Genomic DNA, 26290 nt, shown 5'->3' with positions numbered 1-26290 from the left:
GTTTGATTGGTTCTGATGCTCCGTCCATCACCACCCCCTTTTGTACCGCCTTGTTCGCCATAAGTTGGCAGGGTATGCTCAGACGTGAGTCCCTTGCTCACTTTGCCACTGGATTCAAGCAAGCCTGGCAGAAGACGGCTGAAATGCCAGAAACCGGTTCTAGGAAGCTTGTTTCCGGTCCAGGGAAGGCATGGCTTGGCAGTTCGGGCTGGACTGTTCCCATGAGGCACAGGGTCAGACTGATTTGCATATGGCCATGTCTGAACTGGGGTGGCAGAGTGGGCTAAAGAACGGTGATGGATCAAACCCAGATCTGTTGACTGGGTGTGAGTGTTTGATTGGTTCTGATGCTCCGTCCATCACCACCCCCTTTTGTACCGCCTTGTTCGCCATAAGTTGGCAGGGTATGCTCAGACGTGAGTCCCTTGCTCACTTTGCCACTGGATTCAAGCAAGCCTGGCAGAAGACGGCTGAAATGCCAGAAACCGGTTCTAGGAAGCTTGTTTCCGGTCCAGGGAAGGCATGGCTTGGCAGTTCGGGCTGGACTGTTCCCATGAGGCACAGGGTCAGACTGATTTGCATATGGCCATGTCTGAACTGGGGTGGCAGAGTGGGCTAAAGAACGGTGATGGATCAAACCCAGATCTGTTGACTGGGTGTGAGTGTTTGATTGGTTCTGATGCTCCGTCCATCACCACCCCCTTTTGTACCGCCTTGTTCGCCATAAGTTGGCAGGGTATGCTCAGACGTGAGTCCCTTGCTCACTTTGCCACTGGATTCAAGCAAGCCTGGCAGAAGACGGCTGATATGCCAGAAACCGGTTCTAGGAAGCTTGTTTCCGGTCCAGGGAAGGCATGGCTTGGCAGTTCGGGCTGGACTGTTCCCATGAGGCACAGGGTCAGACTGATTTGCATATGGCCATGTCTGAACTGGGGTGGCAGAGTGGGCTAAAGAACGGTGATGGATCAAACCCAGATCTGTTGACTGGGTGTGAGTGTTTGATTGGTTCTGATGCTCCGTCCATCACCACCCCCTTTTGTACCGCCTTGTTCGCCATAAGTTGGCAGGGTATGCTCAGACGTGAGTCCCTTGCTCACTTTGCCACTGGATTCAAGCAAGCCTGGCAGAAGACGGCTGAAATGCCAGAAACCGGTTCTAGGAAGCTTGTTTCCGGTCCAGGGAAGGCATGGCTTGGCAGTTTGGGCTGGACTGTTCCCATGAGGCACAGGGTCAGAGTGATTTGCATATGGCCATGTCTGAACTGGGGTGGCAGAGTGGGCTAAAGAACGGTGATGGATCAAACCCAGATCTGTTGACTGGGTGTGAGTGTTTGATTGGTTCTGATGCTCCGTCCATCACCACCCCCTTTTGTACCGCCTTGTTCGCCATAAGTTGGCAGGGTATGCTCAGACGTGAGTCCCTTGCTCACTTTGCCACTGGATTCAAGCAAGCCTGGCAGAAGACGGCTGAAATGCCAGAAACCGGTTCTAGGAAGCTTGTTTCCGGTCCAGGGAAGGCATGGCTTGGCAGTTCGGGCTGGACTGTTCCCATGAGGCACAGGGTCAGACTGATTTGCATATGGCCATGTCTGAACTGGGGTGGCAGAGTGGGCTAAAGAACGGTGATGGATCAAACCCAGATCTGTTGACTGGGTGTGAGTGTTTGATTGGTTCTGATGCTCCGTCCATCACCACCCCCTTTTGTACCGCCTTGTTCGCCATAAGTTGGCAGGGTATGCTCAGACGTGAGTCCCTTGCTCACTTTGCCACTGGATTCAAGCAAGCCTGGCAGAAGACGGCTGAAATGCCAGAAACCGGTTCTAGGAAGCTTGTTTCCGGTCCAGGGAAGGCATGGCTTGGCAGTTCGGGCTGGACTGTTCCCATGAGGCACAGGGTCAGACTGATTTGCATATGGCCATGTCTGAACTGGGGTGGCAGAGTGGGCTAAAGAACGGTGATGGATCAAACCCAGATCTGTTGACTGGGTGTGAGTGTTTGATTGGTTCTGATGCTCCGTCCATCACCACCCCCTTTTGTACCGCCTTGTTCGCCATAAGTTGGCAGGGTATGCTCAGACGTGAGTCCCTTGCTCACTTTGCCACTGGATTCAAGCAAGCCTGGCAGAAGACGGCTGAAATGCCAGAAACCGGTTCTAGGAAGCTTGTTTCCGGTCCAGGGAAGGCATGGCTTGGCAGTTCGGGCTGGACTGTTCCCATGAGGCACAGGGTCAGACTGATTTGCATATGGCCATGTCTGAACTGGGGTGGCAGAGTGGGCTAAAGAACGGTGATGGATCAAACCCAGATCTGTTGACTGGGTGTGAGTGTTTGATTGGTTCTGATGCTCCGTCCATCACCACCCCCTTTTGTACGACCCCGATATTCCCAGCGCTGGTGTTCTGTGCCGTCACTTATCCTGGGCGACCGTGCCAAACTCAGCACTTAGGTCCAAAAGGATTAATGCAGCAGTGCCGCACGCTCCAGATTCATTTATAGCTCCTCACCAACGGCTAATAGGGCTGTTTCAGTACTATACCCTAATCGAAAGCCCATCTGCGTATGATGGAGCAACCCCTTATCTGGCGCCTGCATCAACCATTTTTGCGAGCGCAAACGGTGCGATTCACAATAGTCGGCCGTTTGTGCCCGCAAAAAGGGCTTCTGCGATGCATCAACCTGTCAGCCTCTCACAATTTAAGAAATTGCAAATTACTGAGATTTCTTAAATTGCGATTGCATTTAAGGAATCGCAGAAGCCTGCATTGATGCTTGTACCTGTATGTTACAGAAAAGTAGAAATGCTGATTCTTATATTTTTTCCAGGACCTTTCCCATCATGTGTGGGAAGCAGGGATATTGACTTGTAATTTTGAACTTGCTGAGGGTCAGGAGCTGCTGTTTTTAGGATGGGCTTAACTACGCCATGTTTCCAAGAGGTAGGTACTTAAGGCACTTGTACAGAGAGATTGAGCATCCTTGGCAAGACTAGGAAGATCACTTTCTCTAACAGCTTCATAATATGGGGGTGTGCAGGGTCAAGCACGTATCTCGACCTTACCTTTTTCTTCATGTTAAAACGTCTGTCCCTCTAGCTCTTCAACGAATGAGAGTCCCTATGTTCTCCTTACTTGGTATCATGCCATCGGATATACCCCCCTTACAGAGAGTTTATTGACAAAAAAATAGCTAACTGGTATGAGGGGTTTAACGGTCCTCAGAGGCCTGAGTTGCATATGGGAATTATTTGTTATGTTGTTTTCTCGATGGTGATGCAAATGATCCGGAGGAGTCGGTGATCTTGGGGTGCAGTCACATTTATTTAGTGAGGGTAGTCACTGTTGGATTCTGGCCAAGGCCTCTCGTGCGGAGATGAGTAGGAATTCAGTTTTTTTTCTTCTTACCTTTCAGGTGTTCGGAGAATAGTTACGTTTTGATATTTGTGACAACCAGGTTCAGACATAAGATATATGACTGATGCACTCCTTAGAGACATCGCTGAGCGTCCTCGACACAGCAACAGTACAATATGTTCCTCTGCTTTGAGATAGAGGCTATTGGTGCCGTGTTGAGATTGAAAGGAACTGGTCAGTGTGGGGCCGATTCACAGAACTAATCTGAGATAAAATCCCGAATTTACACTATTAAATGCCTTTTGTGATTAACGAAAGTCGTAACGTTAGGATTTTGTCTCAGTTTGATAGTAGTAAAGTTAGGAGTCCTAACTTTACCACTACTAAATGCCTTCTGTGAATACCAAAAGTAGTAAGTTTAGGATTTTATCTCAGATTAGTTTTGTGAGTCGGCCCCAGAGAGAGGAACCTTGGACTACTCCTTGGGTGACATTGGTTGGTGGTCGGTCGGTTCAACAAGGACCTGTTCATCTCCACTTGTGATCATTTGGTTAAGGAGGAGGAGAACTAGTTGAAGACTGATCCTTCTATCGCCATTCTGAATTTGGAAGTGCTTCGAAAGATACGGGGGCTGACTTTGTCACAAGCTGACAGGTCTAACAGGGTGATACCGGCATCTCTAACTTTTTAATCTTCCTGCTGAAGAAATCCAACTCTCTTTGCATTTATCTTTCTATCGGTGATTGTGGGTCTTGTTGACGAGTTGCTTTGTTGGTTGATTGAGTAGTGTCTTTGGTCTGTATCTGGCTTGATCAAGCTGTGTTCTTAAGTAAGAGGCTCTCGATTCAAAGATGCTGGCTCTGCATGTTCTTCTTTCATAGCGGAGTCCATATAGATTTATGGTTGAGAGGTCTTGTTTCCAACTCCTTCTGATCTGCCTCAGTTGTCTCCTTCCTTCATTTAGGTTTTCATTGGTCCGTTGTGTTTTTCTGTAATGTTGGACACAGACTTGAAATGATTGTGTTGCCCCCACCAGCAGGTAGTGCTTTCAGTGTAATAGGAAGCAGTAGTCTCAGAGCCGTTTAGTGTTTCTCTGTGCATGCGGAAACCCACCGGCACCTTAAAGTCGGATTGAAGATCTCCCTGCAGGCTCCAACGGGCTGCCCTCAGGGAGCGCAAAGACAGTGTGCCACGTTTTTGTGACGTACTTTAAGTGCGCCTCCTACAGGCATGTTTGCCTGTGCGCCCACGTCTGTAATTCATCAGAGCTCTCATTATTACAGAACAGGTCACACAAGCACCTGCAGCCCCTTCTGTCAAACCAGAGTTCACCAGCGGTGCAAAAAGCAGGCAACACACCTGTTGCCCCCCAGGCACTATGTGTAATATGGCCCCAGGTGTGGAGGTGACGATTTCAGGTGTTTCCAAGTGGTGACGTTTCTGAGTTGTTTATAATTTATAGTTTTCATCCCTTAGACAGAGCCGTTCACCACCGGCTTGTGTTTCTTTGAGCCGCCGTTCATGAAGACTCTTCACGATACAATCGTCGATTCCTCGGCCTCCATGTCTCCTTTCCTGTCTGGGTAACTCGCCACAATTGTTCTTATCTGCATCTGCTTCACTCCCTCACTACTCTCCTGACCCTTAGTTACTTCTCTTTAAATTCTAACAAACATTGGAACATTTGGGCGAAATTCCCTTCTCTTTCCTCCTTTATGTTTGGGTAGTCTATAATCCATCAACAAAACCACATTTATTAGAGCTTAAAAGTCTGTGGGCCTGATGGGCCCTGAGCTAGCAGATCGTTAGTCCCCGTAGCAGAGTGCTCCTTGCTTCGCTTGCGGCCACTCCACCGCTACGGTTAATTTGTTAACTTGTGCCAAGTGATCCACTGAACTCAATTAGCCTGTCCCAGGACTAAAACTTTGTTGCCTGTAGCTTAGGTCACTTTCTATCAATCAACTATTTGCAGCAATTTGTTCTTAATAAGTTTAAGTTATATTAGAGAGCCCTCGCGTGAAACCAGTGCATGGAAACCATGGCAGTGTCCACAGACACACATGTGAGGTCAAAGGCAACTCAGGACCAAGCCTCTGGGAAGACTGTGGGATGACACAAAGTCAACATTGAGCATTGAGTGAAGGAAACCTGGGCCTTCTGTGAGTTTCCACTAATCCTTTCTGGGAACTCAAGTGGGATTCTCAGTGCATTGTGTACTCTCTGTGTGGCTACCCCCTGATGCTGACTTGTGGGAGGAGAAGAGGCTACCCCCCTTGTAACATCTCGCTTTGAGGGCAATGAAGGAAATGCAAGCGCTTCGATCTGTCAAGACTCGCTCCTCACTACTTCCAAAGAGCAGACTGGCACTAACTCTGTGAGTCTCCCACCCACAGACTTCTGATATTCAAAGGGGACGAGTAGGAGGGCTTGAAGACTGGGGAAGGAAGGAGAACAGACTGCCTCTCATTTTCTGCCTGCTTCTGTACCATCTGCTCTACCTTCATTTAACTTCTTGAGAACTTCTCTTTCCAACCTTTGTTATCTGCGTTTTAGGTGAGGGGAAAAAGATCCACATCCCTTACTCATCATATAATAAGCATATGTTGTCTTCTGTTTATTCTGGCCCAGAGACAGGGGGAGAAACCCCTATCCCCCTAAAATGAAGTAGAACGAGTTTTGGTGTGTCTGGGCAAGATTCTGGATTTTTTTATGATTGATATAAATATCCAATTGATGCAAGTATATCAAGCGATGCCGGTGAAAAGTTTGTGCTTTTATTTGTTTGGCAGAAAAGAAAAGGGATGGCACAGCCAACACGTGTTTCGCCCTCTAAACGGCCATCAGGCCTAGGGCTTCTTCAGGGCTGAGCAGAGATAGAGTAGCCATAAGGATTCATAACACCCAGTCAAGTGGATCATGTAGTTTAGTACATGCGGGTGTGTTAGGTGGGAATAGAGGTGAAGGGGTGAGGAAGTGAGCAAGTTGTGTAAAGGAAACCAATGAAAGACCAGAAAAAGGGAAGGAAGAGAACATAGTTAGGGTATGAGCGAAGGGCAAGGGTTATTCCCGAAAAAAGGGTGTAGTTGTAAGGAGAGGTATACGTGTGGGTTAGTGTATGACAGAAGTTATGTGGGGGTTAATGTAAGTGTTTGCGGTGGTCAAGCAAGGAGCGGTTAGGTGGTTTTGGAAAGTGGGGGGATGTGAATTCGGTATTTTGATCATTTAGATTGTGAAAGAGAGATAGTTTAGAAAGGTAGAAGAGGATAGGTTGGCATTTAACGGAGGAACATTATATACAATTGGGACATATGCATGAATATTTTATGTTAAGTCAAATGCAAATTGAAAGACAAGTGTAATGATAGAAGGTGAGTAAGTTACAAGGTAATTAAAACACAAAAATAACAAGTAACGGTGGTGCGCGTATTGTAAAAAGACATTTCAGAGCAAAAAGCGAATGATAATGTACAGTTTGTAAAGATTTCATAATAACAGTATTTATGAGAGCGTTTGTGTCCAGAACAGGAGTGGGGCAGAGACCCGTTATGTCATGCATTATTGTAATATCGTAAGGTGACGAGGCATTATTTAAATATACAGATTCAAGCGGATATTTAAAATGCCAGGCGAGGAGAGAGCATGTCATGCAAGAAGTCGGGTATTCAGCGCGATTAATAGTAAAGGTACAATATACGGTAGAAAAGTAAAGACACGGTCAAGAAACGTCAAGAAATAGTATAAAAGGTGAATACGATACAGTTTAGTCACAAAGAAACAACGGTAAGATTATAGGTTAAATCAGATGGTAGAAACACAGTAAAATAACACCCTGCAAAGCAAACTATATCGGAAGGAAACAGCGGCCAATTCCATCCTACGCGCTGACAGCCGGTATATCTTTCCATTGAAGCTGAAAACATTGTTGTTTAGGCAGAAGTTCAGCATTTCCAGGATCATTTTGTTACTTTCAAGTAGGTTTGCCGATTGTGTCCATAGTGAAGATTGTACTGCATTCAGTCCGTCTTTATGTTGGATAGAAGTGTATAGGCTTACGATGTCTATGCAGACCAATATGAAGTCTGGTTCCCAGGCGATGTCTTGAAGTTTATCCAGGATGTCTTTTGTATCCTGGACGAAGGATGGTATTTCCTTCATCAGTCCTTGTAGTTTCCTATCAACATATTCGCCTAATCTAGAGCATGGTGAATTTATACCTGCTATGATAGGTCTTCCTGGTGGGGGGTGAATACCCTTATGGATCTTAGGGAGGAGGTATAGGGTGGGCATAGTAGGGTAACTGATATCCCATTACCTGACCTCCCGGTAAGGGAATCTCGATCTCCTTGAGCACCTCACAAGGCTTTGCTCACCTTAAAACGCCGAGTGCATCCGTACGTTTCACAATTCCGACACTCCTGTAAAACAACACACCAGTATCACACCACGGTTGGCATTTACGTACGATTCCGACGCTTTTTACCTAGATCTAGCGCGTATGAGCACCACTAGAAATCGTGAAACTAGCCACACTCCACGTTATTCCCGCAATGCCCATGACTATTGCCACGCTTAATGACATCACAAGATCAATAATGATGAATATATGCATGATACTGCAATTTTCCCAACCACTTTATTTGTGAACGCATGACACACTCGACCGGCGGCCAGCAACTGTCACCGCCTCACCTTTTTGACGCAACCTCCTAATAATGTGACTAAAGTCAACCTCTTTCTCTTCCTCTCATACCTGACCGGACCGCCTTGACGCTGAACTCCAAATATCTTTGTAACTATTTTACTGTGTTTCTACCATCTGATTTAACCTATAATCTTACCGTTGTTTCTTTGTGACTAAACTGTATCGTATTCACCTTTTATACTATTTCTTGACGTTTCTTGACCGTGTCTTTACTTTTCTACCGTATATTGTACCTTTACTATTAATCGCGCTGAATACCCGACTTCTTGCATGACATGCTCTCTCCTCGCCTGGCATTTTAAATATCCGCTTGAATCTGTATATTTAAATAATGCCTCGTCACCTTACGATATTACAATAATGCATGACATAACGGGTCTCTGCCCCACTCCTGTTCTGGACACAAACGCTCTCATAAATACTGTTATTATGAAATCTTTACAAACTGTACATTATCATTCGCTTTTTGCTCTGAAATGTCTTTTTACAATACGCGCACCACCGTTACTTCTTATTTTTGTGTTTTAATTACCTTGTAACTTACTCACCTTCTATCATTACACTTGTCTTTCAATTTGCATTTGACTTAACATAAAATATTCATGCATATGTCCCAATTGTATATAATGTTCCTCCGTTAAATGCCAACCTATCCTCTTCTACCTTTCTAAACTATCTCTCTTTCACAATCTAAATGATCAAAATACCGAATTCACATCCCCCCACTTTCCAAAACCACCTAACCGCTCCTTGCTTGACCACCGCAAACACTTACATTAACCCCCACATAACTTCTGTCATACACTAACCCACACGTATACCTCTCCTTACAACTACACCCTTTTTTCGGGAATAACCCTTGCCCTTCGCTCATACCCTAACTATGTTCTCTTCCTTCCCTTTTTCTGGTCTTTCATTGGTTTCCTTTACACAACTTGCTCACTTCCTCACCCCTTCACCTCTATTCCCACCTAACACACCCGCATGTACTAAACTACATGATCCACTTGACTGGGTGTTATGAATCCTTATGGCTACTCTATCTCTGCTCAGCCCTGAAGAAGCCCTAGGCCTGATGGCCGTTTAGAGGGCGAAACACGTGTTGGCTGTGCCATCCCTTTTCTTTTCTGCCAAACAAATAAAAGCACAAACTTTTCACCGGCATCGCTTGATATACTTGCATCAATTGGATATTTATATCAATCATAAAAAAATCCAGAATCTTGCCCAGACACACCAAAACTCAACCTTTGTTATCTGGCAGTACCAACCACAAGCACAAATAAACATTTCACTCGAACACCTTAAAGGTTATCTCTGCATTGTCAACGTCAAGCCAAACCTCTAGACCAAAGAATTGTATCTCCTCCTCTGCGAGGTTTTAACCCAGCAGAAATATTTACACCATTTCATTGAACTGTTCACAAGTTCAGTCAGTTCAGGGTCAGGCACTGCCAGCCAAGTCATTCTGCTTTGCTGGACTGTGAGAAGGAGTGTCTTGCGGGGTATTGTCGCATCTTGGAATGACTTGTTAGTGCACTTACAATTGATTTCCACTGCTACAAAATTCCAACTCTTTTACCCAAAAGTTTGTAGTTTGGGTTTGCACAACCACTGGATGAACCATCTGTGACAAGTTAAGGAGGCCGACTGCAGCGCACACGCCAAGAGGAATAGTCTCAAGGAGAGTTTCTGTGCAGGAAACCCCTTCCTTCAGAAAATCTATCACTAAAGCCGAAAGCCTATCACTTTCACAAAATCCTGACCACCCAACTGCACCTCAAGGTCTCCTCCCCAGAAGGTCTCCGGCCCCTCAACACCGCTCTACTGATAGCTCAGACAGGCTGACACTCAATCACCTTCAACTAAACGCTCTCAATACTGAATCCCTCTTAATTGTCCCATCTAAACAGTCACCAGCCATCAAAGAACGGAGAATCAGCGAACAACTCCTAACTGCATACCGCACATCATTGACTCCACGAGTTCACGAGGCGTAATGCTGGACAAGAATCTGAGCATGCAGAAGCACATTAGTGCTGTCACCACATCTTAAGGAAAATTAAACCTCCCCCCCCCCTCCCCCAATGACTACAAAACTGCTGTGCAAACTCTAGTGATCTTCAAGTTGGACTATGGAAGTGCAACCCTCTCTGGTCTCCACAGATCTAAGATGGCGCCGCAAAGGGCCTCTCCTAACTCTGCTGTAAGACTCATCACAGGCTCCAAAAGAAACTACCTTACCACGGCGGAGTTCAAATTCCCAAACTGGCTCCCATATTAAGCAAGGATGAAATAAAAAATTGCCTGCATAACCCATCAAACCTCACACTTCAACACCCCGTTATACCTTGTGCGATATGGTGGTTCTAGACCCCCCAGAAGTGCCAGCACCTTACCGCTGAAGCCGCAGACCCCCCATAAAAAAGAAAACTTACAATTGAGCTTTCTCGGGTATCGCCCTGGAAATTTGGAACTCCCTTCCCCCTAATATCAGGATGAACCTCTCAACTGCATCCTTCAATCAGAAAGCTAAAGAACTATTGATGAATACATTCTTGCCCTGGAACCCCCTCCACCCTACAAGCACTCTAATACTCGCCCTGCTCACCCTTGTTTATTAACTGACGTTTATGGTAGAAATTTGGTAGGTGGGTTTTAAAGAGAGTTCATTCGTCTTGTACTTTTCGTATTTACCTTGTTGTGTGATCATCTAACCTCCTCCTCCTGGGCATTTGTAAATCCACTAATCTCCAGGCCCTCCCCGACGCCTTTGCCTCACCCTTGTATATTCCTTGACTGTTTATGATTGAGCCTGGTCCTGCTGGCCTTTCCTCCCCCGTACGTTTACGATGACCTTGTTGTTTGATTCATACGCCTCCTCCTTCTCGCTCAATTGTAAAGCGCTCTGATACCGCAATGGGTCTTCTTCGCGCTATATAAAACTTTTTAAATTAATAAATCCCACATCACCCAATGGTAATGCTGCGTTTCTTCCTTATTTGTACACATTTGCTGCGCTAAGCTTTGATGTTTCTCCAACCGATGTCTAGCCTGCCTTGCCTTGAAACCTTCCTCTAGAGTGAAGAGTCTGCTCCCCTGCAGGAGGCCATGATGAGTGTTATGTTATGTCATGTCATGTCATGTTATGTTATGTCATGTTATGTCATGTGAATCAGCATGTCCTGCAGGGCCAGTCGAAGATCCAGGTGCTCAACTTCTTTCAGAATCCAAGAGGCGAGGAGGAGGCCCTGATGTGTTGGGCGAGGTAATTCCATGTCTGATCAGCGAAGTAGGACAAGAATCAACCTCCAGCTCTGCTTATGTGTATGTGGGGAGGGTGTGTGAGGGAGAGAGAGGCTGAGACGTGTAGGCGGTGGTGGAGGAAGGATTGTCCTATGTTGCACAGCGCCGTGTAAGCGTGAGTGAGTAGTCTGAAGTGGCCGTGTTTCTGAATAAGAAGCCACTGGAGTTTTCGGAGGTGACTTATTATCAAAAAGGTGGCCCCTGTAGAGGAAGTGTAGCCTTGGGCTTCCATAGAAATAGCGACCCAAAGACATTTTTCATACAGATTCATCTCTTTCTGAGATAAGTGCATTAATTTACTCAAATTATATGCATAAATGGCACAGCATTCATATTTTTTCTCTTTTCAAAAGATAAGGTAACCCTGCAGGGTGTCAGCACAGTGAAAGTGAGTTAAGTGACTAAGTAGTGCCCCTATATATATAACAAATACGTAAATGTGGCTTATTATGACAATATATTAATACAGATGGTACTCATAGTACAAGTGTCAACAAACATAATCACATTTTTTTTAAAACAGTCCAAACAGAATGTTTGCCAATGTTTCGATCCCTTAGTGCAATTACTTAGAACAGGGTCATCTTCAGGACAGAATACGAATAGGAGACACCAGGTACTCTGGGCAAAAGGACCCACAACTGTAGCTGTGTCACAAGCAGTCCAAAGGAAATTCTCTTCAAAGTGCATTAAAGTAAGGAAGGACTGTGCGGTATTCCATGTGAGCATGGATCTGCCTTGTGTTCTGAATGGAGACTCAGAAAATAAAGCTCAGAAGGTACCAAATTCCCTTTGCAGTCACAGTAGAAGACCTGTGTTTGCAATAAAATACAGTTCTTCGCTTAGTTTATGCAGGGGCAGCAGGCTCTGGAAGTATTAGAAGTGATTCAATCTATCTTGTTGGTCGCCTTCAAGGAAGCAGAATCAATACCCGCTGTTTGTGGAGAAAGGACTCCTGTACTGGCCGCTGTTCACAAACAGCGATCATCCTCGATAGTTTCACCGGCAGCATCTGGCTCCTTTGCTTTTTGGTGAGCCATAATGTGAGTGCGGGAGGTCAAGAATGACACTGGCTGCAACATTCTGGATGGTCTGAAGTTTGTGGAGGAGGTTGGTGAGGATTCCGGTGCAGAGCGCGTTGCCGTAATCTAATGGAGGTGTGGCTACATGCGAAACCTCAAAACTTACATCTTTCTTTGAGTATATTAGGCTGGAGTAGATTATTCTCCATTTTTATTGCTCATACTGTGGAAATATGGATTTTTATGATCAGTTATGTCCCCTACCTTGGACCCCAACGGTTTCATGTATAAATCACAAGTACATGTATGTTTCCTCCAGTTCCAGTTATGAAGACGCAAACACATGTGCGTCCACCGGCAACATGTCCTCTTTCAGATCCGCCATGAATGGGCCGGATATTCTATTCCTAAATATTAAAGGCCACCGGCTTTATATGGTTCATTTATGCCATTTTACAGTCCAGGCGAGTAGGCCCTGATTCTGCCATTAAGCTTTTTCCTGCCTTCTGCCTCTGAAAGCTCCAGTCTGAGCTCGCATCTGTATCCATGAACTTTGTCCTACTCCCTGCGCGGCTAACGGTGCCTGACTCGACCTGTCTGCTTGCCAAAAAACTGTATTTCACCTTCGAGATTATCTGCTCCGCTCCCTATTCAATGCATTCCTGTCTAGTAGTTTAAGTAAACATTCTTCCAGCTACCGAGCAAAAGGCCCGGCTTCTCTGTCTTTATGCAAGTAATTCATAGCCCTGTTACTATGGAAGATTTCTGCCCTCGCATCTAGTGTAGACACTTAGACGCTTGTACACGCACTAACAGTCAGTATAGTCAGTATAGAATAAGATTCTATCCTAAGAGACCTTTCTTTTTGGATAACATAGTTCTTTAAACATAGGATGTTAGATATGATTTGGGATTAGGTTGACATAACCCCAGACTTCTGTCTCCACATGAAGAGCTAAATGTCAAGTCCCCTTCACCCCCTAGTTGCACGTCAATCACACGTCATGCTGCTGCGCGCGCATCTCTGCCAAGTATTACTGCTGACATTGCGAAATTCTTTCATGAAACCACCCATTTATGACATCATACCTGATGACGTTCTTTAGTTACGCCCCGTTACACCCACTTTAGTTACGCATGTATGTTTTATCTTTGTTATCAATTGTTACGCCTCCTGCATCTGTTTCACTGTAATGCCTATTGTATAAAAATGATTACTTGTCAATAAAGTATGGTCCTTCACTTCCTGAACCTTCGTGGTGATGGAATATGGAGTCCATCAATTCGAATTGATTTTGGAATAAAGCCCGTTCCGAACCTCTAATACCACGGATTCTGCCTCTTATTTTACTGAGCTATTATTATAGATTTTCCGCATCAAATTAAGTACCGGTAATTAAATTATTTACCACATATATGGCGCCCGAACAGGGACACTTTCTCATCTCACGCGCCGGAGGTGCGTTGCAGGCCCGGTCTCCTGTCACGGCTGGACGGACAACAACGCGTACCCACAGGACTTCCTGTATCTCCCTCCTGCCGAGCGGGGGTAACTGAGGCTGCGATCAACACCCAGACGAGGCGGTGAGAAGTGCGAAGTATCCCGACCAGAGCCTAGCTGAGAGAGCAAGATCCGAGGTATACAGAGGCCCACCAGTTTCCGAAGTTTCGAGTCGAGTCCAGTCCGGTTCAAGTCCAGTCCAGTTCAGTTCCGAGGCCTTCCGTTCCGAGCTACCCGGTGAGTACCATTGTCGGGGAGGCGTTCTGACGTGCACATAGTTTGTGCCGGTCAAGACGGGTTTGGGTACACAAATCCGGTCTGCACTGTTTCAGCAGTGTATCTGTACTGTTCAGCAGTATATCAAGTATGTCTAGTATATAATTCAGAATTACCTAGTTAGTGCCGAGTATTATGCTTAGTGACTAGTTCCCTAAATGGCCATCATTGTTATTCATTAAATGTTAAATGTTAAAATGTTTTAAATACGTTCTGCATATTGTGGTGTGAATGACTGTTCATTATTGTGTCTTGTTGTATTAAACGTGTTCAAAATTAGGTATCAGGTCAGTTCTCAATATGCCGCTCTTTTCGAAATTAAGACAGATCAAAACTAGAAAAGGGGTACTCGAAGAAGCTGTTCCCATTCCTCCTAGGGACACTCCAGGGTACTTCATGTATCATAAACATGGCCTAGACGCCATATTATTTCTTGATTTATGGGTAGACTACACCAAGGAATTACCAGAAAGTCAGAGGTGGCCCGCAGCTGGGACCTGGGATGCAGATTGCATCATGAAAGTAGAGGAAGAATTATGGAAAAAGAAAGCTAGACAGTCACAGAAAGATGCCATTGAATTATGGCGTAAAGAATCATATAGACGTACAGAAAAAGCGCTCAGACAGGAAGAGAAAAGTAAGGAGAATTCAAATAAAGTCCGAGAAAGTCTATTAATTGAAGAAGGTACTCGAGTAAAATCAGAACAAATAGACAGACAAAGAAATGCCCTTATGAATGGTATGTATCCTCTTCTGGCCGAAGGATTACCTAAGGCTACTCCGGAGATACCAAAAGACTTGCCACCCCCATTGTTTCCGATAAAAGTACATCCCAAAGGGCATCCCAGAACCGCAGAAGATGTTTTTCTTTCCTCTTATTTAGATGACGCAGCTCCCGAGTATGCTAATACTGTGCCACATAGACCGCCTGCCGAGGGGGTTCAACGCCAAGACCCTCCTCCGTCTGTACCTCCGCAACAACAAACTCCGACACAAGTTCCGGCAAGCACATCTGTTTCTACATCTGTATCCACACCTATGGTTGCTATATCACGTTCAACAAATCCTTTCACACCCAGCACCCCAGGTGGTGCTACCGGAGGTACATCAAACATTTTTTCCACGCCACCCAGAGTAAATAAACTTTCCTTTCAAGAATTAGCCCACCAACGTACGCCCAAACTAGTAACTCCCGACATGCTTAAGGAACTCCTAATAGATTGTAGATATGACCCTGTGCCCGGAAAAGGGGACGAAATGCTGCTGGCATCACTACGTATCCGACGAGCTGCAATATATTTAGGGAGACTACCAGGAATGACTACACATTTAGAAAATATATATCACTTTGTCCAGTCAGGACGAGATTCTGAAAGTATTAATAGAGCCTTGGAGTACCAGAAAGTGGAGATACAGGGGGAACTGTTACGTTTCCTCATAAATTGTGTGATCAGAAATCAAGACCGACCAGGGGTAAATCCGGAAGAAATGCAAATTCTTACCACATGGAGTCGGAATATATCAGAGGGGAGACATGATAAACGATCATGTATAGTAGCTATGTGCCGCAAGATCCGCAAAGAAGTAGAACGAATACACGAAGAAAGATTAGCAGTAGACGAGCCTGAACAAACCAAGGAGGAGGAAGAATTAGAACTGCCCACAGGACAGTTAGAAACCATGGCCTATGTAGGTAGAGGAAGATCTTGCAATAATACTAGATGCTTTACTGATCCGATACGTCTGATACGTCCAGATAATAGCAGAAATTTCCAAACTCCTATAATAAATATAAGGTCCCCCGAACATTCGTTCCAAGCCGCTGACAAATTACTCCGAGAACGAAGGGGTTATCATATACTCGATTCTATGGACGAACAAGAATTAGCCAGGTCAGCCGTTCATTGGGTCGATAGTCCCGGAAAATATAGTGATGATACATTAGCGCATACGTTTTTTAACCTCGCCCCAGATGAACAGCGTTTAGCTGGTATCTATATGATTCAACAACTCCTTATATTATATAAAAGCCAACACTCCGATCCTGGTCCATTACCTGATATATTGACTGAATTACTCACGAATAAATGGAGAGGTTCAGGTACTGAGTTAATTAGAGAAATACTAGAATCCAGAAAGCAGTACATTCTTTTTGTATGCCCCGAACATGTCTCACTGCCCATCAAGGAAAGAACGACGTATTACATGGATAGACAGAATCCCTTACGCGAAGTGCACCCGATAAAAGGTGATGACAATCAGTTTAAACGTGTGTTTGTATACACACCCATATCTAAAATAGAACTATTAGAAATGAAGAAAGTGGTACCCAGTCATGACAAAGACCCAGCGGGTTTCCACCGTGAAATTAAAGACATGTTGCTCATGGGAGAGTATACCTATCCCGACATTATGACAATATTGAAGGTATTAATGCCTGCGGGCATTTACGAAAAACTCAAGGAAAAGGATTGGGAGGTGGGAGACCAGAAGATAGATTGGACAGCATTAGAAAACGAAGAAAAAGCTCGAGGTCCAGGTTCAGGGCTTGGGGAAAAGACCAAAACACTACCTGATTTACTAGTACAGGTACTGCCACGTTTATTAACTACGAAAAAGGAAGACTGGGGTGCAATCTCAGCCTGTAAACAAAAGCACGATGAGGACACTAGTGATTTCTATGCCCGATTCGAAAAATGTTTTGGTATAAATAGTGGAATAAAAGCAAGTAGCGAATCGTATCCACATCTGTTTGTGACAAAATTAGTTGAAAATTCCTTGCCCCAAGTTAAGAATAGAGTATTGAAATTCGAGAGTACATGGCAAGGTAACACTCCGTCACAAATGTTACAAATGCTACAGTACCATCACAATAGAATTAGAGAGGAACAAGAACATGAACAAAGACGCATGAAAGACACGAAAATGAAAATGCTAGTTTCCCAGACAGTTCCAGCTGACGGTCATAAAAAGGGTATGACACAGTCCAGTGGTTCAGCAGGTCCTGTAAAAGGGACATGCAACTATTGTAAACAGCCAGGTCATTATGTACACGACTGTCCAGTTTTAAAACATAATATCGCCATAGGTAATACAAAAGAAAGACCACGGCCACTTAGACAGGATCAGAACCAACAAGGAGCTCCGCAGCATGCACAGTCCATGCCGGCTCCGCAACAGTCTATGCCAGCTCCACCATCGCAGCCTATTGCTGCCACACAAACAACGACACGACAGATGTACCAGACCGCACAGTATGACTATCCTGATTATCAACGATATTCATGAAGCAGCCTAGAGAGGGAAGTTGGCTTACCCCTTATCGAGGTCCCTGTAGATCAAGAAGGACCTTATGTACACAGTGAACTATTAGGCCAAGATAGAAAATTTTTACTTGATACAGGGGCAAGCCGAACAACAATAAAACGTAGTGAAGTTCCAGGGGCACCCCTCTCAGGCTCACAGAATATTTCCCTTGGCTTTTCAGGAAAACCTATCATTAACGAAGTATCACAGCCTCTTCCACTTACGATTGGTCCCTTGACACGAACTACAGATTTATTACTTACTAAATCATGTCCAGAAAACTTGTTAGGTATAAAAACATTGAAAGCTCTAGGAGCTATAATATGTTGTTCTCCGGAAGGAGTAAGATTGTTTTTACGTGATTTCAAAGGGCACTATGTGTCCCGAGACATGGATGACCGACTGCAGACTTTACCCACACATTTATGGGCACAAGGCCCTACAGATGTTGGTTGCATGAACATTACACCATATCGAGTCACACTAAAGGCAGGAGTGGTACTACCACGAATGCGACAATACAAGTTACCCCCAGATGCTGTAGTGGCTTTACTGCAAATCATTGACGAGCTTATTACCCAAGGAGTGGTTGTGGAGACCGACTCCAATGTATGTAATTCCCCGATAATTCCGATTCTTAAACGAACTGATCCGAAAGCCCCGCCAGTATATCGATTGGTTATTGATCTGCGCGAATTAAATAAATGTATTGTACCACAATACCCCGTAGTCCCAGACATTTCTTCATTACTGACAGCCATTGATTCCGAAGCAACATTCTTTACTGTAATTGATCTCAAGAATGCCTTTTTCAGCGTCCCAATAGATCCGGAAAGCCAATACTTGTTCGGATTTAGTTTAAATGGACGAAGCTTTAAATTCACACGCGCACCTCAAGGATTCACAGAAAGCCCCAGCATCTATAGCCAAGCACTGAAACGAGAACTTGACAGTATCCACATGCCAGTCAACACTGCCCTGCTTCAATATGTCGATGATCTGCTGATCACCGCTAGAAGCGAACCTGAATGTGAAAAAGCCTCACTGACGGTTTTACAATTTTTGGCCGAAAAGGGTCACAAGGTGTCCCCTTCTAAGCTGCAATTCTGTGTCCAGCGAGTTGTTTACCTTGGGCACTCGCTGTCCAAGGAGGGAAGGCAGCTTACATCAGATCGCATCCAGTTAATTGCTAACATGCCAATACCCAAGACACAAAAGGAGGTGCGGGCTTTCATAGGCCTCACTTCATATTGTAGGCAGTGGATCCCTCAGTATGCATTTCTAGCAAAACCACTCATTCAGTTGACAACGCAGGAGGCAGCCACATCGACTGTCCTCCCTTGGACTCAGGAACATACACAAGCTTTTGAAAGCCTAAAGAAAGCTTTATGCCAAGCACCTGTTTTAGCAACACCATGTTACAATAAACAGTTTACACTCTTTGTTACAGAACGCGAAGGTACTGCCTTGTCAGTACTCACACAGGAACAAGCAGGATCACACAAACCATGTGCTTATTTTTCTAGTACATTAGATCCCGTAGCTCAGGCTCTGCCTGCGTGCCTGAAATCAGTGGCAGCAACAGCTTTAGCAATCCGACAAAGCGATGCCATAGTGTTAGGACACCAATTGACAGTACAAGTACCACATGCAGTAGAGGTTCTCTTGAACCGCACACAAACACAACACTTGACTATAGCAAGACTCACTGGTTACGAATTAACATTGTTTCAGCCACACATAGAAATCAGACGTTGTAGTACATTGAATTCTGCCACACTGTTACCAGTAAACGGAACAGACCCACTAGCACATGATTGTATTGAAGTTATCACTATCACGACGAAACCCAGACAAGACTTGACAGACGTCCCATTGTCAGACCCAGACCTGACGTTGTATGTAGATGGTTCATGTATGAGAACAAGTACAGAAGAGTTAGTAGCCGCTTACGCAGTCACAACAGACACTGAAATCATTGAAACAAATTGCATAAATACCTTGTCAGCTCAAGCAGCAGAGCTCATCGCTCTGACACAAGCCTGTATTCAAGCCACAAATAAAAAAGTCAACATATACACTGATTCACGTTATGCATTCGGAGTTGTACATGACTTCGGCGTGCTGTGGCGAGAGAGAGGTTATTTAACTTCTCACGGTGCCCACATTCAACACGGATCCCTCATTCATGCCTTATTAGATGCAATACATCTACCCACTGCAATATCAATTATGAAATGTAAAGCTCATACGAAAGTTACTGATATCATTTCCCAAGGCAATGATCTAGCTGACAGAACAGCCAAACAGACTGCTCAAACTCACACCTCTGACATGACAAAGACAATAGTTCCGACACCAACACATTGCATGATGGTTAAGGATCCCGCTCTTGACGTAATTGACATACAGACACATGCTACACCAGATGAAATAAAGAAATGGACTGAATTAGGAGGGATCCAAACGGATCAAGGATGGATGACGAAGGAAAAATCTGTATGGTTCCTTCCTGATTCAATGGTCCAAATTATCATTAATACTGTACATAGTCCAGCGCACCTAGGAGAAAAAGCTATGCTAGACAGCATTCAACACATTTGGTTCAACAAACATTTACGAGCAGCAGCCAAACAAAAAGTTCGTACCTGTATGATTTGTTGTCAGTTTAACCCAGGTAAAAGCATTCCCGTAGAACAAGGTGGATTTCAGCCTCCTGATAACCCTTTTGAAGTCCTCCAGATGGATTATATCCAGATGGAACGATGTCGAGGATTCAAATATGTTCTCGTAGTTGTCTGTGCTCTTTCCCGTTGGACAGAGGCATACCCGGTTTCAGATTACACTGCCCCGACTACTGCCAAACAGTTGGTTCGAGAATTCTTCCCACGGTACGGTTTACCACGTGTTGTCTACTCAGATAACGGCCAGCCGTTCTCATCCGAACTAATGAAACACGTTTCACTTTTGTTAGGCTATCAGTGGAGATTTCACTGTGTCCGACACCCCGAGGCAGCAGGTCTCGTGGAACGACATAATCAAACTCTGAAAATTAGATTGTCCAAAATATGTAGAGAGAAAGGTGTCGACTGGGTAGTAGCCTTACCAGTTGCACTCTTTTACATGAGAATGGTAGCGCACTCTCGAACAGGGCTATCCCCTTATGAGGTGGTCTTTGGCAGACCACCAAATATGTGGGGGACGCCTATACCACGCAAAATAACTGATGTTGACTGTAATATGCTGACAGATTACTTGGCTTCCTTGATGTCTGCACTACAATCTTGTCGTTCACAGGTAGCTGCAGCCTTTCCCGACAACACCGAGGTGAAACCCCATGACGTAATTCCCGGGGACCTGGTGTTAGTGAGGAACTTTGACCGGAAGTCTCAGCTGGATCCTAGGTGGAAATCGCCCCAACTCGTACTGTTAACCACGAGGACAGCCGTGAAGATCGAAGGTCGCAAAGGCTGGATACATTCAAGTCATATCAAGAAATTTCATGGACTACCGTCCGATGTAAACGACACACCTCGCGTGTCTTCACCGATTGACTCAAAGCTTCCTTTGGTTGAACTGAATGACAAGGAACAATATAAACTAAAACTACGGTCTAACAAGTCAGACAATTTGATTGTTTAAGTCCTCTCCAAGGTGAATCGGTCGAATTTGTCTCTGACATGTATCCCTTAGACCTGAATAGAAAAAGAAACCGAAGGATGCAGTTGAAACAACATGCGTACTGTAAATCACTGCGTAGTCATTGCACAGTGACGTTATTAATTTTGTTTTTCTTAAGTCTTTTAATAATCGCTGCAAGTATATTGTTGCACATATATTATCCTATTTCTAAACATGTTTACAATATTACTGCTGAACATTCTTTTAGTGAATTACCCCCGCATGAGTTGTCCTATAGATTTGCGCTGCGCAATAACACTTTTATTAGTATGTTACATCATTCCCATCAGGTTAGCAATGCTACAAATTGTTGGATATGTGGCCGACTCCCTCCCTATCAGAACTATAAGGGAATTCTGCCTCTCTTTCCATATCCGTTCACACACAATGGCTCCTGTGGAGCATGGTTTAGTTTAATTAATTCCCTAGATTCGAATTCCGCAGTTTATCAAGACAACTGGGTATGGGGAAACCTGAACTTAGTTTTGCTTAAAGTCTGCTACCCTAACAAGGAGGGACTTCCCAAAAGAACAGGAACTGATCTAGAAAATGAGGTATATGGATTAGGGAATTTCACGCTTAATCTTATGATCCTGAATGTTGAATCTGAAGCTGCACCAATTTTGCCCGCTATGTCAGTATTTTCAGTTAAAGGTGAATTGTGTGTAAGAAAGAATGGTTCCATACATATGGGCCATAGTATATGCACCACTGTAATAGAATTCAGTGATCAAGGCAAGTCTACATTTAGAGCTTCTCGCCATTCCTACTTCGTATGTGGTCAGACTGCATATATACGTTTGCCTCTAGATTGGGATGGTACCTGCTACATCGGATTCCTTTTGCCACCTGTTTTCCTAGCTCCTCCTGATTATCACAGAAATACTCATTTAGTACACAATAGAGAACGGAGAGATCTCCCAATCGTCGATTACACTGAAACAGCATGGGAAAAATACACAGATTTCAATAAAGGTCTCTTTCCCTATATAGGTACAGTTACCAATAGTAAGCTGATACGTAGATTAACCAGAACTCTTGAAGCAGTAGTGAACGAAACTATTTCCGCCTTAGGCAATTTAACAGAAGAGCAGTCTGCTATGTGGATTGTTGTGCTTCAAAATCGTCTTGTCCTTGACGTCATCCTGGCCGATAGGGGCGGAGCTTGTAGGGTCATCGGATCAAGTTGTTGCATTTTCATACCAGAAAATTCGCCATCTGTATATAAAGCCATAACTCGCCTTCATAAGATTGTAAGCCAGATACACCAGAATCCAGGCACCTGGACTTGGTCCGGTTGGTTCTGGAGTGTATTATCTACCTTTGGATGGAGGGTCCTATCCTTCCTAGGTATTGGCTTTCTCATACTATTCAGTTGCTGCTTATGCCTACAATGTGGACCAGCGATTTGTGGTCTGTGTGCCACATCGTGTATTCCACCACCAAGATTTCATTCATCCCGGAAGAAAAAAGAAGAACAAATGATGCTATATGAACAGATCAACGGATTGATGAAGATTGATATCTCTTAAGGGCAAGTAGGGGACAAGGAGGGAATGTGGAAATATGGATTTTTATGATCAGTTATGTCCCCTACCTTGGACCCCAACGGTTTCATGTATAAATCACAAGTACATGTATGTTTCCTCCAGTTCCAGTTATGAAGACGCAAACACATGTGCGTCCACCGGCAACATGTCCTCTTTCAGATCCGCCATGAATGGGCCGGATATTCTATTCCTAAGTATGAAAGGCCACCGGCTTTATATGGTTCATTTATGCCATTTTACAGTCCAGGCGAGTAGGCCCTGATTCTGCCATTAAGCTTTTTCCTGCCTTCTGCCTCTGAAAGCTCCAGTCTGAGCTCGCATCTGTATCCATGAACTTTGTCCTACTCCCTGCGCGGCTAACGGTGCCTGACTCGACCTGTCTGCTTGCCAAAAAACTGTATTTCACCTTCGAGATTATCTGCTCCGCTCCCTATTCAATGCATTCCTGTCTAGTAGTTTAAGTAAACATTCTTCCAGCTACCGAGCAAAAGGCCCGGCTTCTCTGTCTTTATGCAAGTAATTCATAGCCCTGTTACTATGGAAGATTTCTGCCCTCGCATCTAGTGTAGACACTTAGACGCTTGTACACGCACTAACAGTCAGTATAGTCAGTATAGAATAAGATTCTATCCTAAGAGACCTTTCTTTTTGGATAACATAGTTCTTTAAACATAGGATGTTAGATATGATTTGGGATTAGGTTGACATAACCCCAGACTTCTGTCTCCACATGAAGAGCTAAATGTCAAGTCCCCTTCACCCCCTAGTTGCACGTCAATCACACGTCATGCTGCTGCGCGCGCATCTCTGCCAAGTATTTCTGCTGACATTGCGAAATTCTTTCATGAAACCACCCATTTATGACATCATACCTGATGACGTTCTTTAGTTACGCCCCGTTACACCCACTTTAGTTACGCATGTATGTTTTATCTTTGTTATCAATTGTTACGCCTCCTGCATCTGTTTCACTGTAATGCCTATTGTATAAAAATGATTACTTGTCAATAAAGTATGGTCCTTCACTTCCTGAACCTTCGTGGTGATGGAATATGGAGTCCATCAATTCGAATTGATTTTGGAATAAAGCCCGTTCCGAACCTCTAATACCACGGATTCTGCCTCTTATTTTACTGAGCTATTATTATAGATTTTCCGCATCAAATTAAGTACCGGTAATTAAATTATTTACCACAATACTCTGGTGCAAACCCCCCCCAGAGGGGACATCAGAGGTCTGGCAGCCATAATAGGCAGCATTATAAATATACACACACGGTAAGAATCTCACCGCAAGGTAATGCTCAAACAGCCGTCTTATTACAGAGTTGTGAGGGTATAATATAATTCTGGTGGTTTTGGTGCCGGTTGTGATTTAGGAGAAGGTACACGGTTTAACTCTGGGAAGTTGGGCCTTCAGAAGGGCGCAGGCCTGGTGGCTCTAGTGTGGGTCATAGTTTAGGGGAAGGTATATTCTTTAACCTTGTGTGGGTGGTCGGCCGTTTGGAGGGCGTAAGCCTGGTGGCTTGGGCGTCAGTTGTGGTTTAGGATGAGGTACAAGGTTCAACTGCGGGTGTTTGGCCCTTCGGTGGGGCATAGGCCTGGTGGCTCCAGTGTGCGTCCTCCTTTAGGAGAAGGTACCTGGTTCCACTGTGGGTGTTTGGCCCTTCGGTGGGGCATAGGCCTGGTGGCTCCAGTGTGCGTCCTACTTTAGGAGAAGGTACCTGGTTCCACTGTGGGTGTTTGGCCCTTCGGTGGGGCATAGGCCTGGTGGCTCCAGTGTGCGTCCTACTTTAGGAGAAGGTACCTGGTTCCACTGTGGGTGTTTGGCCCTTCGGCGGGGCATAAGCCTGGTGGCTCCAGTGTGCGTCCTACTTTAGGAGAAGGTACCTGGTTCCACTGTGGGTGCTTGTCCCTTTGAAAGGGCTTACGTTTGGTGGCTCTGGTGTGGGACGTGGCTTAGGCCACGTGCCACTGTCACTGCCATGGGTGCTGGTTTAGGAGAAGATGATCTCCGAACCCCATATGTAGCTTCGGGGCATAAGGGCATTCTTGAGTCTGTTGGCCTTTTGAAGGATAAGGCAAGGAGGCTTTTGCCTGAAAATGTGGGCGGAGTTCTTTGCTTTGCAAGGATATGGAGGCCCTGAATTTAATAGTTTACCAATGCTTGTTGCCAGCTCGGCACAGAAGTATTTTGTGAATTATTGATAGTCTGGACTTATCAACTAATTTAGAAAAATGTCATATCATGGTGGTGGGCAAAAGAATACAGCAATAGGCCAACAAATACGTAGGGTGGAAAATGTCTTCTATCTGGGCATTCTACTTGACTCCTGTTGCATTTGGAAGCCATTGGTCAAGAAGAACACGATTTGTTTTAAAAGCGCCACGGCGGGCATAGGGGAATTTTCTCGAAGCCTAGGCCACAGACAATTAAGACTCTGGTAGAAGTCTTCACGGCCAAATGTGTCTCAGTGGCCAGTTTTGGCTGTGATGTCTGGAGGTGTGTTCCGATTCAACAGATTCAGATAGTAGAATGAATAAAAAAATAGAAATCATATTCCTGCGGGGTCTTCTGGGTGTCCCGCAGGGGATTCCCTCTGAGGTTGTCCATGAAGAACTTGGCCTGGTTCACAGACCAGATCCAACTGCGCCCCCGTTGCTCTGGTTGAATATTTGGCTGAAGCTCCATGAGTTCATGATCCAGGACTGTTTGTGTTTGGATCACACGATGAACCTCCCCTGGTTACATGACACTATGAACAACCTGCAAGAGCTGGGCAGGCCGGAGAGGACAGTCCAAGAAGGCATCGTTGGCTGGAGAGGACAGTCCAAGAAGGCATCGTTGGCTGGAGAGGACAGTCAAAGAAGGCATCGTTGGCCGGAGAGGACAGTCCAAGAAGGCATCGTTGGCTGGAGAGGACAGTCAAAGAAGGCATCGTTGGCTGGAGAGGACAGTCCAAGAAGGCATCGTTGGCTGGAGAGGACAGTCCAAGAAGGCATCGTTGGCTGGAGAGGACAGTCCAAGAAGGCATCGTTGGCTGGAGAGGACAGTCAAAGAAGGCATCGTTGGCTGGAGAGGACAGTCAAAGAAGGCATCGTTGGCTGAAGCAGGCCTTGGCTTGAGGGCGTGAGGAAGAGCTTCGTCCAAAGAAGACGGCGAGAAGGAAGGAACCCATCACTGCTGTAACCCCCAGCCATCATCGACACTTGTTGACATACAACCTGCCAGAGCTGGGCTGGCAGGAGAGGACAAAGAAGGCATCGTTGGTTGAAGCAGGCCTTGGCTTGAGGGCGTGAGGAAGAGCTTCGTCCGATGAAGACGGCGAGAAGGAGGGAACCCATCACTGCTGTAACCTCTAGCCATCGTCGACACTTGTTGACATATTTTAGATTGGGCATCATCCCTCGGCTGCTGCACCCTCATGGCTGCTGGTGTAAGAATCTAGGGCCCCTTTGTGTGAGGGTGACAACACTTCTGCATGCCACATGTTGCATATCATTTTTATATGTCCATTAATTAATGGGCTTCGGCACAAATTGATCCGGCCGCTCTTGCCGTCCATGAGTTTAAGAAAAGCGAGACCCTCTTTGTTAT

The 26290-nt window shown here is 45.1% G+C and overlaps 1 protein-coding gene across 1 annotated transcript in view; it reads right to left on the bottom strand.

Moving 5' to 3' along the window:
• The window catches only part of LOC146839268 (alpha-tectorin-like), a 275007-nt gene that overhangs the window by 92243 nt on the left and 156474 nt on the right, over positions 1-26290 (bottom strand). The gene's annotated exons all lie outside the window — the stretch shown is intronic.

Source organism: Triturus cristatus, chromosome 4_1 (genome assembly GCF_964204655.1).
Source record: "Triturus cristatus chromosome 4_1, aTriCri1.1, whole genome shotgun sequence".
NCBI lineage: Eukaryota > Metazoa > Chordata > Amphibia > Caudata > Salamandridae > Triturus > Triturus cristatus.
The sequence above is the reverse complement of the archived record's forward strand: the minus strand, read 5'-3'. Positions and strand labels throughout refer to the sequence as shown.